The sequence below is a fragment of the Trematomus bernacchii genome, unplaced genomic scaffold, assembly GCF_902827165.1.
Source record: "Trematomus bernacchii unplaced genomic scaffold, fTreBer1.1, whole genome shotgun sequence".
Taxonomy (NCBI): Eukaryota; Metazoa; Chordata; class Actinopteri; order Perciformes; family Nototheniidae; genus Trematomus; species Trematomus bernacchii.
The window spans coordinates 430,436-446,602 of NW_022987394.1; the positions used below are offsets into that span (position 1 = coordinate 430,436).

Genomic DNA, 16,167 nt, shown 5'->3' on the forward strand with positions numbered 1-16,167 from the left:
GGACATTTTAGTTAACCGGACTTACTGTTGATGTGAAATCCGAAAATAAATACGTTATACACCATAACGGTGCACAGCTGATATAAAAGGACTTGTCGTTTTTAAAGATATTACTGATTTTCTTTGAATATAAGAATGTAAATACTGAGTTGAGAGAATAGTCAGGGGATTTGGGTGATGGGAGACACATCTATGGATTCAGAATTCCAATAGCTTACTGTTAAATGACGGATATACCTTTCTGTCTGTGATGTTTTACAAATCAGATATTATAAGTAAGACATGTGAAATAATATAGCAATATCCTGTACAATTATGTGAAAACATGAATAAAACTACACATCTTCAGATGTTATACATACACAAGTGTCCTACACATAGACTGTATATATAAATGGATGTAGGGTCCGTGACGTCACCCATAGGATTCTGCAGAGTTGCCGAGAAGCCCTTAGTAGGCGGAGTCGGCCACTAACGGCTCGACAGTGACGTCTGAGTCTAACTCCCGCCTGCTCCAGCCTGCTCCAAATAAGGGCAAAGAGGCGGAGCCGAGGCGGGACCTTCTGCCTCCAGCTGGGAAGTAACAGAGCTAGCTCAAGCTAAGAAGCTAAGCTAACATGCTTCCCCATCTGCACACTGCCGTCACATTTTACGTTTCTAAGGTAAGCGGACATGAAACTATTCAGCAAAACTATAAATAATAATCTAAGTTATTGAGTTTTTAGCATAATACTTCAGAATCTTAAAATCCCTTAACGTTTGTATGCAATGTGCTAAATGCAACACTGGAATCAAGCAAATATTAATATGTTTGCATGACATTAGTTATTTATATTTTGCTATCACTTAATTATACGTTTAATACATTTAAGTCAAGCTAAGGTACAGTACATGTGATGGTAGCTAGTTAGTGCTCTTACCTGTGAGGCCTCCTCCAAACAGCATTATAACCAGACTGTATCATTAAAACTATAAGTACCAGTTCTAGATCCTTGACTTTAGACAAACAATTCAAAAGACAAAATGTATTTAAAGACCAATCTTTATTTGAAGGTGCCTCTTAACCTGAGATATTAGTTATACAGTAATAGTATTGACAATCTAAAAAAACTGAGCAACTCAACAGTCAACTTTATATTTCTTATTGTCTAAAGCATTTATTATTTTCATTTTTCCCCACTCATATTCAGTGTGGACGGATTGAGACAGCGTGGTGTCCAGAGAGCTGCAGAGACTTCAGGGAGAAACCTCCGTGTGATGGACGTCCAGTCTGTTGGTTTGGAGAGGACTGAGGGTCTTTCCTCTGCGAGGAGGACCAGGCCTGATGGAGGAGCCCATGCATAGCTGATACCAACTGCACAGGCCTTGTCTGTCACTTTATTTGACTAAATGTGTTTACTTATACATTTAATAGGTTTACACCTTCTGTCCATATGTGCTTTTTTATTTAAAACATGTTTGATTAACTTTTGGTTCAGATTTCAATAAATTGAATTTGTATTTGCACTCCTTTTGTCCATTATTCTTACTGAAAATGTTAGATTACACATTCACATCTGACTGAAGATTGGCCCCATTTATTTGTGACGTTGCAAACTCTGCGGTACAAGGTACATGTTGTGAAGCTCATAAAGTGAGGCAAATAGAATTAATCAGCTGATGGAGTGTAGATGTGGAAATAGGTGCATTCGATCAGCTGACTTCACAATAAAAGTAGTTTCTTAGTGAATGTCCTGTACTGGTCTTAACATCTCATAACATCAGCTTTTAATTTTCCTCTTGGATGTTCTTCTTGACCCTCAGAGAAGGAGAAAATGTTGAGTCGTGTCTTTCAGGCATGTCCTTTCCTAACAAAGATTACATGAAACATAAAACATATTATTGCAGAACAAGTGTGTTATTTATGAAAGAGGTGTGCTTGTGTTTTTAGGGGCTGTAGATATAATTATTTTGTAATTGTAATGTTTTATTTTATTTCAACAGTGAGCTACAAAGACAATCAGATTATGAATGAACAGTATGACATTCATCAACATTGAAATATATTTTATTATCAAAATAATATTTAACTGTTATCAAAACTTAGTGCAACTGTAGAAGCTTGCTCTGTTGTCTCACTAAAATCATAACTTTTACCACGTTTTTTACAGACAATATTGAGAGATAAATAGCAGTTGTCACTAATAGCTTTGCCTTCAATACCTTAAATTAGAAAGCTGGCAAAGTAATATTGCTTGCTAACATGTAACCCTTTGCATGGAAAAAACCCTCAACTTCACTGATGTGTAGGTGATCTAGTATTTAGTATTGTTTAATGGAATGTATATCAGTGTATTAAAGTCAATACTTCATTTATTTAAACCAATATCTTTCTTGATTCTTTGTACAGTATGAAAAAAGAGTATTTGTACCTGTGCTGAAGTTCACTGCTGTGAGGAGTCCAGTTCTGTCTCTCACTCTCTGGTCCATCCTGTCTGCATCACCTGGAAACTTTAAACAAACAGATATATATGTAAAGAACCATGTGTACAAACAATATAACTTATTCTCTTCTGTTGAACATGTTGGATTGTGTATTGTCCGAGTCAGGGTCCTTTTTATTTTACTGTAACTTTGGAAGTTGTGTTACCAATGCTGTTGTGTTACTGTTTATTTGATACCAATTTGGTAATGCAATTAATAAAAACAACAACGTTTGGGTTCGTTCTTCAGATGACTGTGACGTTAACGTGTAAGCTCAATAATGAACTCCAGCTCAACCAACCATATTGTAATATCTAAGTAATCATCTTGAAATATGACATTAATAATTGTAATATACACACATCTTATTGTGAGGTTGATTTCACATACACTACTTCGACGTTAGCTTGTCTACATACTTGAGCATAGCCAATTTAAATTAACCTTAGCGATGCATACAGTTCCTACCTACATAATAAAATATCTCTCTAAGTTACAAGGATGACCTTATTTTATCAACCTCAAACAGAAGCCTTTTGTTCTACAGTACTATCTCACTTAACGCTTAACACTTGTCTATTTCATTTTAACCTTTATATATACAGTCTATGGTTTTAAGTTAACTTGGAGGATACGATTAGCATCGTTAGCACCGATGTAGCTACCACTCGCTTACACGCTAACCCAAGCCTTAACATTTATTACGTAGCTGATTAAAATCATAAACACATAAATAAAGTACTCGAATTTCACTTACCGCAAAACGGCATTCATGCACCGTCTGTTTTAACCGCAGAGCGAGTCACAATAGTCCGATATATAAGCATGAAGAACAAACAAACACGGCCGGGGTCAAGTTGTGTTCCCTGGATGAACTGACCAGGCAGAGTCCCTGTAGCTTCACGGACGGAGCAGCTAGCAGAGAGACAAGAAGCTAACAGCAGCAGTCACTTGACAGAGCTGTCACTCAATGTGACCACGCCCTAATTTATGCAAAAACTTTAAGACCTAATATAAATAAAAGGGTCGTGTTAGAAAACAATTCACTCACAGATTCATAATCATGAAGGTGGAATCTAACTATATTCATAATAATATTTATTGGATCCATAGGTAGAAACATGTTTTTTTAGGCTGTGAAATTGGGCATTTTAACATTGGGGTCTATGGAAATTGCTCCTTTCTGCAGTCAGCGCCTATCGGCCAATATATGAACTGCAGTTTGTGGCACTTCCGCATTGGCGTCCCGGCTCTTCCCCAGAGTTTGCCGCTTGGTCCTACACTAATAATACAAAGTTATTATGGCTGTGTGTACTAGTGATGGGAATTATGGCTCTTTGAAGGGAGCCGGATCTTATGGCTCCGTTCCTTTCAAAGAGCCGTTCAAAAGAGCCGTTCAAAAGAGCCGTTTTTTTAAGGTTACTAGGTTTATCTGCAAAATAATCACCAGGATAATGATTGCCAGACCTAATGTCAATAATCGGCATTGTAAACATGACACAAGGTGGCGCCATATCCATGTCATTCATGTCAGTGAATGTACTTTGAATTTACCCTCTGTATGTGTTAAGTAAATAAAGTTGCCTTGCCTTGAATGAAATTCATGCAACTCTTAATATTAGATACTGTGTTTTTAAGTGGCGATGGAGATTATTTGTTGACCCTGCTTTAAAGGATATTTTGCCTTTACAAATGGTGCGCTTTATCACTGCCTGGGTTTTGGTTGAAGTGCATCCAAATGCTGCTGCGTTTTCGCGTTTGGCTCATTTTCCATCCGAAAAACACGTCGTCTACCTGTCCTGTACCACTTGTTATGACTTCTCTCTCGCGCGTATTCCGTTAAGACCCACCCCATCTCACTCCTCGTGCTGAAACCTACCAATCAGAGTAGTGGCGGATCTTCACAGAATACGTTTGGGGAACAAAATCAAGCTTTTTAAAAGGCGAGTGGATTTTGGCAGGCAGTGAGTGCGGACCGTGCGGACCAACGATTGAACGATAACAAGAACGGCTCTCACCAAGTAGGACTCGGTTCCCCTCGTTCGTACCAAAGAGCCGTTCAAAAGAATCGGCTCGTTCGCGACCGACACATCACTAGTGTGTACCTTGTGTGCACCGCCTAGTGGTTAAAGCACGTTATTAGAAAATCTTGAAAGGGATATGCAAAATAGCCATTATATACAGTCTTTAATTAACTATTAGTAGAGAATAACGAGTAATGAATATACTTTATAGGGATCTGCAGATAAATGTTTAGTCTTCTCAAGCAGCAACTATCAAATATCTCTCCTGATTGTTGGCACTTGACAATCACCTTTCCCTGAATTTTACTCAGGTGTAACTAAAGCCTGATGTAAGGGTTGTTTATATTTCACATCATTAATCAGAATCTGCAAAGTAACTAAAATAAATGTAGTGGAGTAAAAATACTAGGTTAACCTCTGAATTGTAGTGGAGTAGAATTGCTGTTTTGTTTAGTAATGGCTATTGAATATGGAATAAAGGTTTTGACAAGACCTGGTGTAACAATAATCAAAAAGGACATTAAAAGAGCTCCAGATGTCAATGATCTAAAAAAAACAGCACACCTGAAATGTATATTTAAATACTTTATTAAGGGCAGTGAATTCGTTTTTTCTGTATGTTTTTCAAATCAGTGTTATACAGTAAGTGTCATCGACAGTGTTACATTGCTATTATTATCCTTAAAATATATATAAAACAAAACCACTTAGGATCTAGTGATGTGTCGGTCGCGAACGAGCCGGCTCAAAGAGCCGGCTCTTTTAAGTGAACGACGGGAGCCGGCTCGCGCCCGCGAACGAGCCGTTTTTTTTTGTTATTTTGTTGTTAAGTAATACAAGACAGAATGATATGATGATCTCCGCGCTACAGCTGCTCCGTGCATGCATGCAGTGACATGTAATATCCAAGGATTAGAGACTGTTGGATGCTGCTGTACTGAGCATTGCAATATATTTATTTTCACTATGTCATTTATTTATGATTATCCTTGGGCTCAGCAAAGATTTGATGTCAGCTGTTGCTGTCTTTTTTTCTATAGTTAATACTGAAATAGAGCCCTGCTGTTTAGTCAGGGCCTTTTCTTTAAATATAATTTTAAAATGTCGATACAGTAGCCCCTTTATTTAAATGTCTATGCTTAAGTTTTTATCTCAATCTCAATCTTTATTTATTTATATAGCACATTTAAAACAACCTTCAGTTGACCAAAGTGCTGTACAGGCAATACATATTAAATAACACAATGGGAGTACAATAATAAAACAATAATTAAAAACATGATAAAAAGCACAATAACTAGAAAAATATTTTAAAAAAACACATACAAATGTAAAAATGTAATGTTCAACTAGTATTAAAAGCCAGTGCAAAGAGGTGAGTTTTTAGCTGAGATTTAAAAAGTTCAATAGACTCAGCAGTCCGGATATATACTGGGAGGCTGTTCCACAGTCTAGGAGCTGCAACACTGAAAGCCCTGTCACCTCGGGTTTTTTATAGGTGTTGCTATCTGCTTTGTGTAGCGTGGTTCAAGCAAGTCAGTGCATTCATTGGGTGGTATCAGAGAGATACAAGGGTCTGTAAATGCAATGAAAACTGGCCACAGCAAATAATTGATATTAAACATGTAATTTTTACTTTTGAATACTTCAGTACAAAGGATGTATTGAATAATTTAAGTGATATGTGTACACATATAAATCATGAGTCAAAACAGGGCTACATTTGATTGAATTATAAAAGGTATAATATGTAGTAAACTGAAGAGCCGTTTGGGAGCCGAAAGAGCCGGCTCTTCTTGGTGAGCCGAGCCAAATGATCCGGCTCACCAAGAAGAGCCGGAATTCCCATCACTATTAGGATCTTTTTTTTTGGGTGGTTTACTAATGACAGTTAATTCTGTTTCTGCTATTGATGGTTTCATTTTTGTGAAAAATAATAAAATAATCAAATTCAATAACGTGCTTTAACCACTAGATGTGCCTTTCTATCAGCTGTGCACCGTTATGGTGTAAATACAGTCTATCTACCAATTGGATCAAATATAAAAGTCAGCCGAATTAGTATTGATACTGCAAGGAGACGTATTGTGTGAAAAGAAATATATAAGATATATTTATGATCCACGTCACGTTTTCAGTTTTGGCGGCAGTGCTTCCTGTTTGTCCAGAAGTCTTCTCATCAGGGCTCTATAAATACAGAACTACGGCAGATATGTCATATTTAATGCAGCCGAACCGTGTATTACAATGCCGTTATGTAATAACCTCCAAAGAGAAAAGCAAGCAAACTCGAAATAAAGTATTATTGTATTTTTAATTTTTTTTTCGGATTTCACATCAACAGTAAGTCCGGTTAACTAAAATGTCCGTGGGGAACAATACCCCCAACCCATAGATCCGTGGGTGAATAATGTCAATCATCACATTACACACATCCCTTCACATTTACATTTTAATTTACATTAAAGTATTTCGTGAGGCATTCTAAAATGTTTTTAAATATAATTAGGGTTGTAGTTGAAGAGTTTGTAAATTGCGTTGCCTGGCAACGCAATCACACAACGTCACGTCCGTTAATTCCACATCCACACCAGTCTATGATCCACACACATGGATTAACATCGATTTAATACATTAATGTAGCCTTTGTTTCTGCTAAAAGAGGTGTCGACCAGCTAGGGCAACAAGAAAATCGGCGAAATCAAGTGTGACGATTAAAAAATAAATTAAAAACATTTCATTTTGACAATAAAAACCGACCAATAGGCGCGGTAGACCATTTGCTTGGCACTTCCGGGTATTTCTCCACTGGTTGGGCCATGTTAACAATACCGTGTAACTGTCACGTTTGAAGGGACGAAACCGTGACATATTCACGTCTCCCAGCATGGTAGATCGTCACATGTTCACGTCTTGCCGTGATACCGGGTTGGCTGTGACGGACCGGTGAGCGTAGCAAAACACACAAGAGTTAGACCTAACACACTTAGCTATTTTATCTACCTCTGGAACTAGTTATACATATATTTATGCCTCACTGTCACTCATTACTGGATCAGTGAGCTGCATGAGATTCTGACAGGCTGTCAGGAGAGAGAGAGAGAGAGGGGGAGAGAGGAAAAGAGAGCGCTTCCGCTCATTTCTCCCGTGTTATTATCCAAAGTTAATGTAAACTTGAATAATGTACTTCATTTGAATGTAACAATTATGTTGGTTGTTGTTTGTGGAAGCGCCAGTGAATGAGCCCCATTAACTGAGTTTTAAACATCACTTTTCACGAGCGTTTTCGTCGAGCTCTTCCCCCCCGACAGAAAAGCAATGGGATTTCTCATGGATGTAATAGCTCGAAATAAGGTCTGTGGTAAACGAACCTGTTAGATAAATGCACGTTTCGTTCAGCCGGATAATATCAACATGTCTACCCTACTTTTATTATTTTCGAATCATAAATCGAATCGATAGATTTATGATCGATAGATTTATGATTAGCATAAGTTCGTTCATGATGGCTCATGTCAGTGATAGTGATGACATCGAGTCATTTTCAAGATTGAGTTACAATGATAAATTGGAGTGGCAAAGGATCAGCTGCATGACCCGCCATCAAGTACTTCATCCAAAAGGACAGGAGGATGGACTTTGTGTTTAAGTGATTTGATCATCAAAGGTAGGCCTAAGTCATTTTCAATGTGGGCCGCCGTGCCGACTTAATTCATTTGTAATTGTTACTTGGCTGTGGGTGCCCTGTTATGATAGGTGTTTATATAAATGGTGTTGTTTTGTGTGGTCGAGGGTCGCTGTCATTGATGCGTTTTACACCCTGGGCCGCTGTTTTGATATTCCGCTGAAGTATACGCTGTGACGTAATAACTCTTCTTTTTTTTTCGAGGGAAGGGGGGGGTCAGAGGGCCTAGGTATAAAAGTCACGGCTCGCCACTGTAAAACAAATCCAGAGTTACGTTTTTCTGTACTTCCTCTAAGAAGACTGATGAAATTATTCGTAGTGGCCAAACGGCGGTACTACAATTTCCGTATCAGTCCGTGACCAGAAATACTTTTTCCCATTGACTAACATTGGGAAAGAGACGTCTGTAAGTCAGCGGATAGTTTTTTAAAAACGAAATAAACTACCCAGTATTAACTGCCTTATCAGAATCATTAGGTCCTTAAAGTTATAAAATGCCCTAAAAGCTGAATTTAGATGTATCTTCTCTCTCCATTCAGTCTACTGAGCCGAGGGGGCGGGGCTTAAGGGGAAACTCCACTGCGCTCTATAGGCGCGTTCACACCGGAGTACGGAATGCTGCTGGGAGTCCCAGCAGCTTCTACTGAAGCCAGTCCCCAACTCTGGGACTTCCGGCCGGGGACTCCGGGTGGCAGTATATGCCGTGAAGTTGTTTGCGGCCTGCCAGTAAACCCAAAGCAGAAGAAGAAGAAGTGACGTCAGCGGCTCATTTGCGTAATCTTCCCTCAGGCAATTTATTCCGGTGTGAACGCGATCTGCACTCAGTGCCCTGGGGTACTGAGTGCCGGGGCACTGAGTGCCGGCAAAGTACTTGGTGTGAACGCGGCTTATGAGCTACATACGGGTAATTTGTGACGTCTTGCTCTCGAGAATGTCAGGCCATTTTATCCTCATGCGCCGTGTGTGTGTGTGTGTGTGTGTGTGTGTGTGTGTGTGTGTGTGTGTGTGTGTGTGTGTGTGTGTGTGTGTGTGTGTGTGTGTGTGTGTGTAAATAAAAATCCATATGGAATTGAAAATTGGGTGCAGAGCTGAACATGTGTTGAGAGTTTTGGTGACACATGAGCTGAGATTTTGCATTTTGAGTGTTGGTTTAATGTCGGTGCTTTATGTGTCGTTAAAGTGTGTTAGCACTGAAAAAAGCTATAATATATATGTTTTATATCAGATGTGTTTTTATTACAAAGATAGATAACCCAGAAACTAATAATTGACCAACTATAATTATCTATGTTTTATAGATGCTTTCAAAACGATTTATTAAACAATCAAACATCATCATAATGAGTTATTGTTCATTTGAATAATTCCCAAGGGATCAATAAGAGAGTCAAAACCACTATTCAAATTGCAGAAGTTTCATTTTATTAATAATCATCCAAGAAAGTTTACATCGGAAAAGAGCACATTTTGAGCTATAAATAATAAACCTGACAAGAATAAGAAAATCTGCGGTTAATTCTTGCTCAGTGTTTCTAAGGTTTCAGTCGGGTGGACAGCAGTGTCAGGGACTGATCAGCGTCTCCTGCGGCGAAGTTCTGACGTGATCCCAGGCACACAGTCTGCTTTACTGCAGCTGCACGTATCCACTGCAGTGTAGCTGTGGTTCACCTTTGAGCCATCAGCACAAGTCAGCTCCACACTCTTCTTACTGACGCTGGCCTCTTGGCAACACTCACACTGGTGCATCATCATGTTAGCTGCCGCAGAATATCTACACACAAACAGACAACAGTTTTTACCCTCTGCTTCGAAAATAACAGCTCCTTCAACGGCCAGTGACTTGATCAGAAAATAGATACTTGTAGTAAGTCCTCATTATTGTTATTTGTATTGTGCTGACATGGTGTTTATTTCTATTTAGGCTACACTTTTTCTGACAAGGAAATTCTACCTTTGGCCTTCACAACACGTTAATCTAGCAAAAAGTGTCAAACCTCTTGAACCAGGGCCAGATTATTCATGTTGAATGAGACCTTTCCGGTGCCACCATAACTGGGCCCTTTGACAGGCGAGTTCACATTGAATTAGGAAAGTGTGAGTGCAGTGAGGCACTGCTGACAGCCAACCTTCACACAAACTGATATAAATCACTTTCTTGTCACACCAGAAAGAGCTGCCCTTCAAACTTCGATGAAACTAGGTGGATTCTCCGATTAAGTGAACATTCAAATTAGGTGGTAAAAATACTCACATGGACGAGCTTCCACAGTGTCCAGCGCAGGACGTAATGTTGAGCGGCTGCGCACTCTTGCAGCCGCTCACTTCCATGACTGTTAGCTTACTCTTCATCTCACAGACACTCTTCCGCTTGCCTGGAACACACAGCAACTGTTAGGCTCTAACAATGGCACATGATTCCCAGATATTTCCTCTGATGCTTCCCATCTTTAAAACCAAATGATCATTTTGGATTTAGTAGACATTAGTAAAATACTTTGACGCCACTAACTTACAGGTTTTGCAGCATCCAGTAGTGTCAGTAGTCTCAGTGCCCTGCATTAAAAAAAAAGACACGTCATGTTTGGGGTTGGACAGTTGGGTGGTTGAAGGGGGGCTAATGGTAAGATAAACTTACAGGTTCACAGTCCAAGGGGTTAAAGGGAGAACAGGTGGTCTTGGTCTCCTTGGTAACAAGATGTCCATTCATCTTCTCACAGGTATATTTCACACACTTGTCATTCGTGGGAATAAAGGTGTTGTTGACCTGTACCAACGGCATGAGCAGAAACTCAGTCAGATATTCAACAAGGGTGGTTCATTTGGCCTCATTCACAAACACTACTTAATCACTACTGTAGAAGAAAAAGACCACCACTAGTTTTCACACTTATGAAAAATATATATAAGTTAAGTATTATTTTTTACTTTGAAATATACAAAATCATGTTTACTGTTAATATCAACTATCTAATTCAGGTTGTACACGTTTGCTACGAGTGTCATTCATTTTCTCATACTCCTGGTCAGCAAAAATGTGAGGAAACACTCGCACAGCTGTGGGACCGACCTCAAGGATATGTGTTGTGTTGTCCTGTGTGGTGAAAATGCAGCTTTTCTGTACACATTTCCCGCAGCACTTTCCATGTAAGGTCTGATATTCATAACCCTGGAAAAAGAGACAAAGAGAGTGAGTCCTTTGGCCTTATAAGACAAGGGTACAATATGTGTGGAGGTGTGGATGTGCACTTATGTGTCCATGTGCAGCTACGATTTGTGATTAGCATTTCAAATGAATAGAGCATCTATGGAAGGGAACTTGATATGAAAGCTGGAAAACATAACTGGGATTTTCTGTTTAATAGATATTCATCACTTTATCAATGGACAGTAGATAAATACATACAAATGTACTAAAATTGAGTGTGTCTGTGTGTGTAAGTATATCTTACTTTGGAGCAGTTTGTGTTGCACACAACAGGTCTGCAGTTAATGATGTTCAACCTAGTGATGGGATCCATTTTGGGGCCACAGAAACACTCCTGGCAGGGTTTTGGTGTGAAAGGTCCCGATGTTCCTGATGGTGCTGTTGTTGTTCCCGAAGGTTGTCCTGCTCCTGATGGTGCTGTTGTTCCTGATGGTTGTCCTGCTCCTGATGGTGCTGTTGTTCCTGATGGTTGTCCTGCTCCTGATGGTGCTGTTGTTGTTCCCAAAGGTTGTCCTGCTCCTGATGGTGCTGTTGTTGTTCCCGAAGGTTGTCCTGCTCCTGATGGTGCTGTTGTTGTTCCCGAAGGTTGTCCTGTTGTTGTTGTTGTTGTTGTTGTTGTTGATGGCGGTTCTAATGGTGGTTCTGGTGTTGTTTCTGTTGGTATTTTGTCACCAGGCTGTAGAATACACATATATAGAGTACAAATTGATTAGTTACTCTCAAACATATGTTTATTATTCTATGGAAGATATCCCGCATGTGCTTATTTCAGGAGTCATGGACTAAGTACTGAAGGATCCATTGTTGCCTTTCTGAACTGGTCAGTTTCATGTACATTCTGACTTGTAAAAAAAAACATAGGTTACCATAAGTAATAAAGATGGACAGGTACATTTTGGTGATTCTAATACTGCATCATAATATTTTAATGGATTCAAAAGTGAAAACAAGTGTTTTTGATTACTGGCAGCATGTCATACCTACTGCGCCTCTTGTATTTATGTAGTTTCTCACAAAGAGCTGATGAAATCAGTGTAACAGGCTGTGGGTTAATACAGCTAATGGAAATGTTTCTGCTATTTCAGGCTATCACACAATGATGTAGCTATATTGGTATATGGGGTTTGGACTTACCTTGTACTCATTCATGTCATAGACACATACACCTTTAGGAACTGCAAAAACAAAGAGCTATGAGTTAGCTAGGCTGTGTACCTTTTTACTGAATGCATATTGATCTTCTATTCATGTTACTAGGTAACTGTCATTGTTTTAAAAATCCCTAAATGTGAACATAACTCCTTTCAGATGTACTTTTTAAGCAATATATTGTGAACAAATATTAAAATGTGTAAATTAATGTTATTTCATTTCAACACTGAATAGCCGGATGGAAGCCTGGACAGCATTTGTCTGCCTTCACAGAATCGGAAAATGCATCCAAAAATCAGATAAAGAAAATATTATTAACTCTTTAAAGGTTTTTGGACCGCAATTATTTCAGGACAATGAAAGTATATAGAAGGCTTTGATTGTTTAGGATTGCATTCAAGTGTTGAACTAACATTTAAAGGCAATCCAACATTCATCCACAGCAGAGCTCATTGCTGTTTTAGTTTTGTTACAACAGCAGATAATCCTACGTTGATAAAGTAAAGTCACATACCACACTCGTAGGACTGGCAGCAGGTGCCGCTGGTAACGTTGCGTTGGAAGCCCACTGGGCAGGTGATTGGTTGTGGACACAGGTTTACATTGCATTCTGTATGGCACAAAGGGATGAGATGATTATATATGGATGTGGAAATCAGTTTCAATTGGCCTTTTATAACAATAACTTAAAGAACCATAACAGCAGTCCTGTAAATTTCAGTGGGAGACTGTTGAGAGAAAGGCACTAAATACATTTGACCCACTCACACCTGATGGCTGTGTGATGTGCTCAACACTTAGCAGCTCTATTAAAGGCCTTGCTCATAACTTTAAGCAACAAGAGGAGAATCAATATTGTGATGGATGAGATATCCCATATTATTTAACCATGTAAGAAAAAAAAAAAAACACCGCTTGATGGGAATAAAAGATATCCTTCAATCTCAAACACGTACATTTGCTATGAAAAGAAGCCTGCATTAATGTCAATGATATATCATTAGCAAACAACACTGGTGTGGTTCTTAAGGGATTATTTTTCACAATCTTAAAGGAGAGGTGTCATGCTTTTCCGGTTATTACCCGTCCCCTTGTGTGTTATGAAGGTTTTTATGCATGTAAACGGTGTGCAGAGTCAAAACCCTCAAAGTACACCCTGTAGCGAGTAAAACTCTAACACAGAAAATACCTCCCCAAAACGCCTCGTTGGAGATACGTCATTGTCCATTGTTTACTTCCTGGGTATCGCTACGTAGGGATACCCAGTAGCCACGCCCAGAGCTATGACGCGATACGGTCATGCGGTACCCGGAACCAAATGGACCAATCCGTGGAGCCGTTACGTTACGACCGCGGAGCCGTTACGTTAAGCCCCCGCTGATTGGTCCAAATTGACCAATCCACAGACTTCCTGAGTATACCTCAACAATGGAATTATGATCAGTGGAAATGGCCATGACACCTCTCCTTTAAAGCCTGTACATGCTGCTATGTGTGATGTATGTACTGTATGTATGTGGATATAGATAATGGATTTTTTCCCTAAAGGCATTTTTTTATACATACATCAATAAATATAAAATGTATATAGCATTAGGGGAAGCAAAAAACTCAACATACACAAAGTTGTAGGTGATTAAGAATAATCAACACTCAAGTAAGACCCATATTGTGCCATTTTATCAGTACCATATTCTAATGGCCATGGACGGACTACTATGTTCAATCATGGTTAAACGAGAAAAATGCTTCTTTCAACTTGTTGATATTACGACAGAATGAGCTATACACATATTTATTTGTACAATACAAACTGACTAAACCTTGGCTTAAAAAAACTTCTTGCCATTATTCCTAAACTTTTGGGGGTTGTACATGGTTGGATGCATTTTTTGAGAGTTGTCTTGGATAAAGGTTTCAATTAAATTAATGTTATGTAGTGTACCTTATGCAGTTCAGTATGTATATCAGTAAGCAATGGCTCCCTTTCCATAAGACTGTTATTTGACTGTGCTGCAAAACAGGCCTATGAGCAATGTTAATTAGATTAGGAAATCTACAACCACCAAAACATTTTTATATATTCATACTACAAATGAGCTGACAGTGGTAGTTTCTCTCAACAGCAACGGAAGCTTCTTCAAAAGCTTTAAGTCAATGGTGGTGATGATTCAGTCTTAAAAATCATTTGAACATGTATTAAACACCTCAAACATTGCATACGTTCTCAGATAGACATCAATATCATGTCAGTATAAGTGGATTGTTGGGAAGTCAGCATATTTCCAAATTCCTTTCAGAATGTGGCAGAGATCAGTCAGTCTGATTCTTCACTGATTCTTTGTAAGACACAGATTTTTCTGCCATTCATTTGTTGACAACACAAAGTAACAGAATCAAATCTAACTCTGTGAAACTTCAACTGACCGCAGGACTGTGTTGTGCAGCAGCCATCTGTGTTGTTGACCAGCTGCTGACCCGGCCCACTGCAGACAGGGCTCTGCACTGTGGGGCAGGTGGCAGGCTCACACTGGATGCTCATGGAATCCTTGTCACACTCACATGTGTTGCAGCCACTTATCCATATATCACCAGGCTGTTTACGATAGGACACAGTTGAGACACTCAGCTCATGCTTTGCTAGTGTACCTGATTATATATATGTATATACTGTATATGTGACATATTATCTATATACACATGTATATATTACCTCTTTGGGTCTACCATCAGGTCCAACACAATCTGAAATTCCAAAAGGAATAAGTCGATTTTAAATGAAGGTGTGCTTCAGGTTTTAAGAAACAAATATTTTCTGACCCAGTCAGAAATAGGATATAGGATCTGCTCTTACCACAGGAGGCAACACATGTGTCATAGACAGTGTTGAATAAGACGGTGCCAGGACGACAGAAGCAGCCCTCTTTGGTGTTGTTAGTGGATGCTTCACTACCTGTCTCGAACTTCTTGTTGTATCTGATTTCAGAAATGGAATAACTGGTTAATACAGTGATGAAAGGACTCTACACTGTGTGCACAATTATTAGGCAAATTAGTATTTTGACCATATCATCATTTTAATGCATATTTTCAAATTCCAATCTGTATAAAGCATATGAAAGAGGGTGTAAGGAGATCAACACCCTATATCAGGGCTATTCATCTTAAATTCAACAACTGTGTCACATTTTAACTTATATCAGTCTCAACACATCTTAACAGTTTGACAGTTTCTCTGTCCCTCTTATATCCCACCCCCCACTTTCTTTTGTTCAGTGAGAGAACTGAGCTCTAGCTTGTCCTGCCAGGAACTAAAATCAGCTTATTGACCTCAGTTCAGACTCGAGTGGGTATATTGGCACTTTTAATGAGCGCCACGTCTCTGAGCGTATGAGACACACTGGTGCTGTTCTCCCAGTGGGCAGGATGAACATGGATGAATCTGTCCATTCTGGGTTAAAGCTCTGTTTTCACTGTCCACTTCTCTTTTCTTAGAGAGCGCCATGTGTACTTATTCATCTCTCCCTGTCTGTCGCTCTCTCGTCTCTCCGCTAACTCGTCTCTTCTTCTGTGTTTCTCTCCCTGTATCGTTCACTCTCTTTCGCCCCCGCTCAGCGCCGGTTAGAATAGAAGCGCCC

The 16,167-nt window shown here is 39.2% G+C and overlaps 1 protein-coding gene and 1 long non-coding RNA gene across 2 annotated transcripts in view; both read right to left on the bottom strand.

Annotated features, from left to right (window-relative positions):
* Positions 1 to 16,167, bottom strand: part of LOC117486466 — a 197,271-nt gene that overhangs the window by 33,480 nt on the left and 147,624 nt on the right. The window lies entirely within an intron of this gene.
* Positions 12,006 to 15,002, bottom strand: LOC117486512. Its single transcript, XR_004556281.1, has 4 exons — positions 14,957 to 15,002; positions 13,044 to 13,139; positions 12,512 to 12,552; positions 12,006 to 12,053 (listed from the first exon to the last, which is right to left on the bottom strand). It is a non-coding gene; the product is annotated as an uncharacterized LOC117486512 (long non-coding RNA).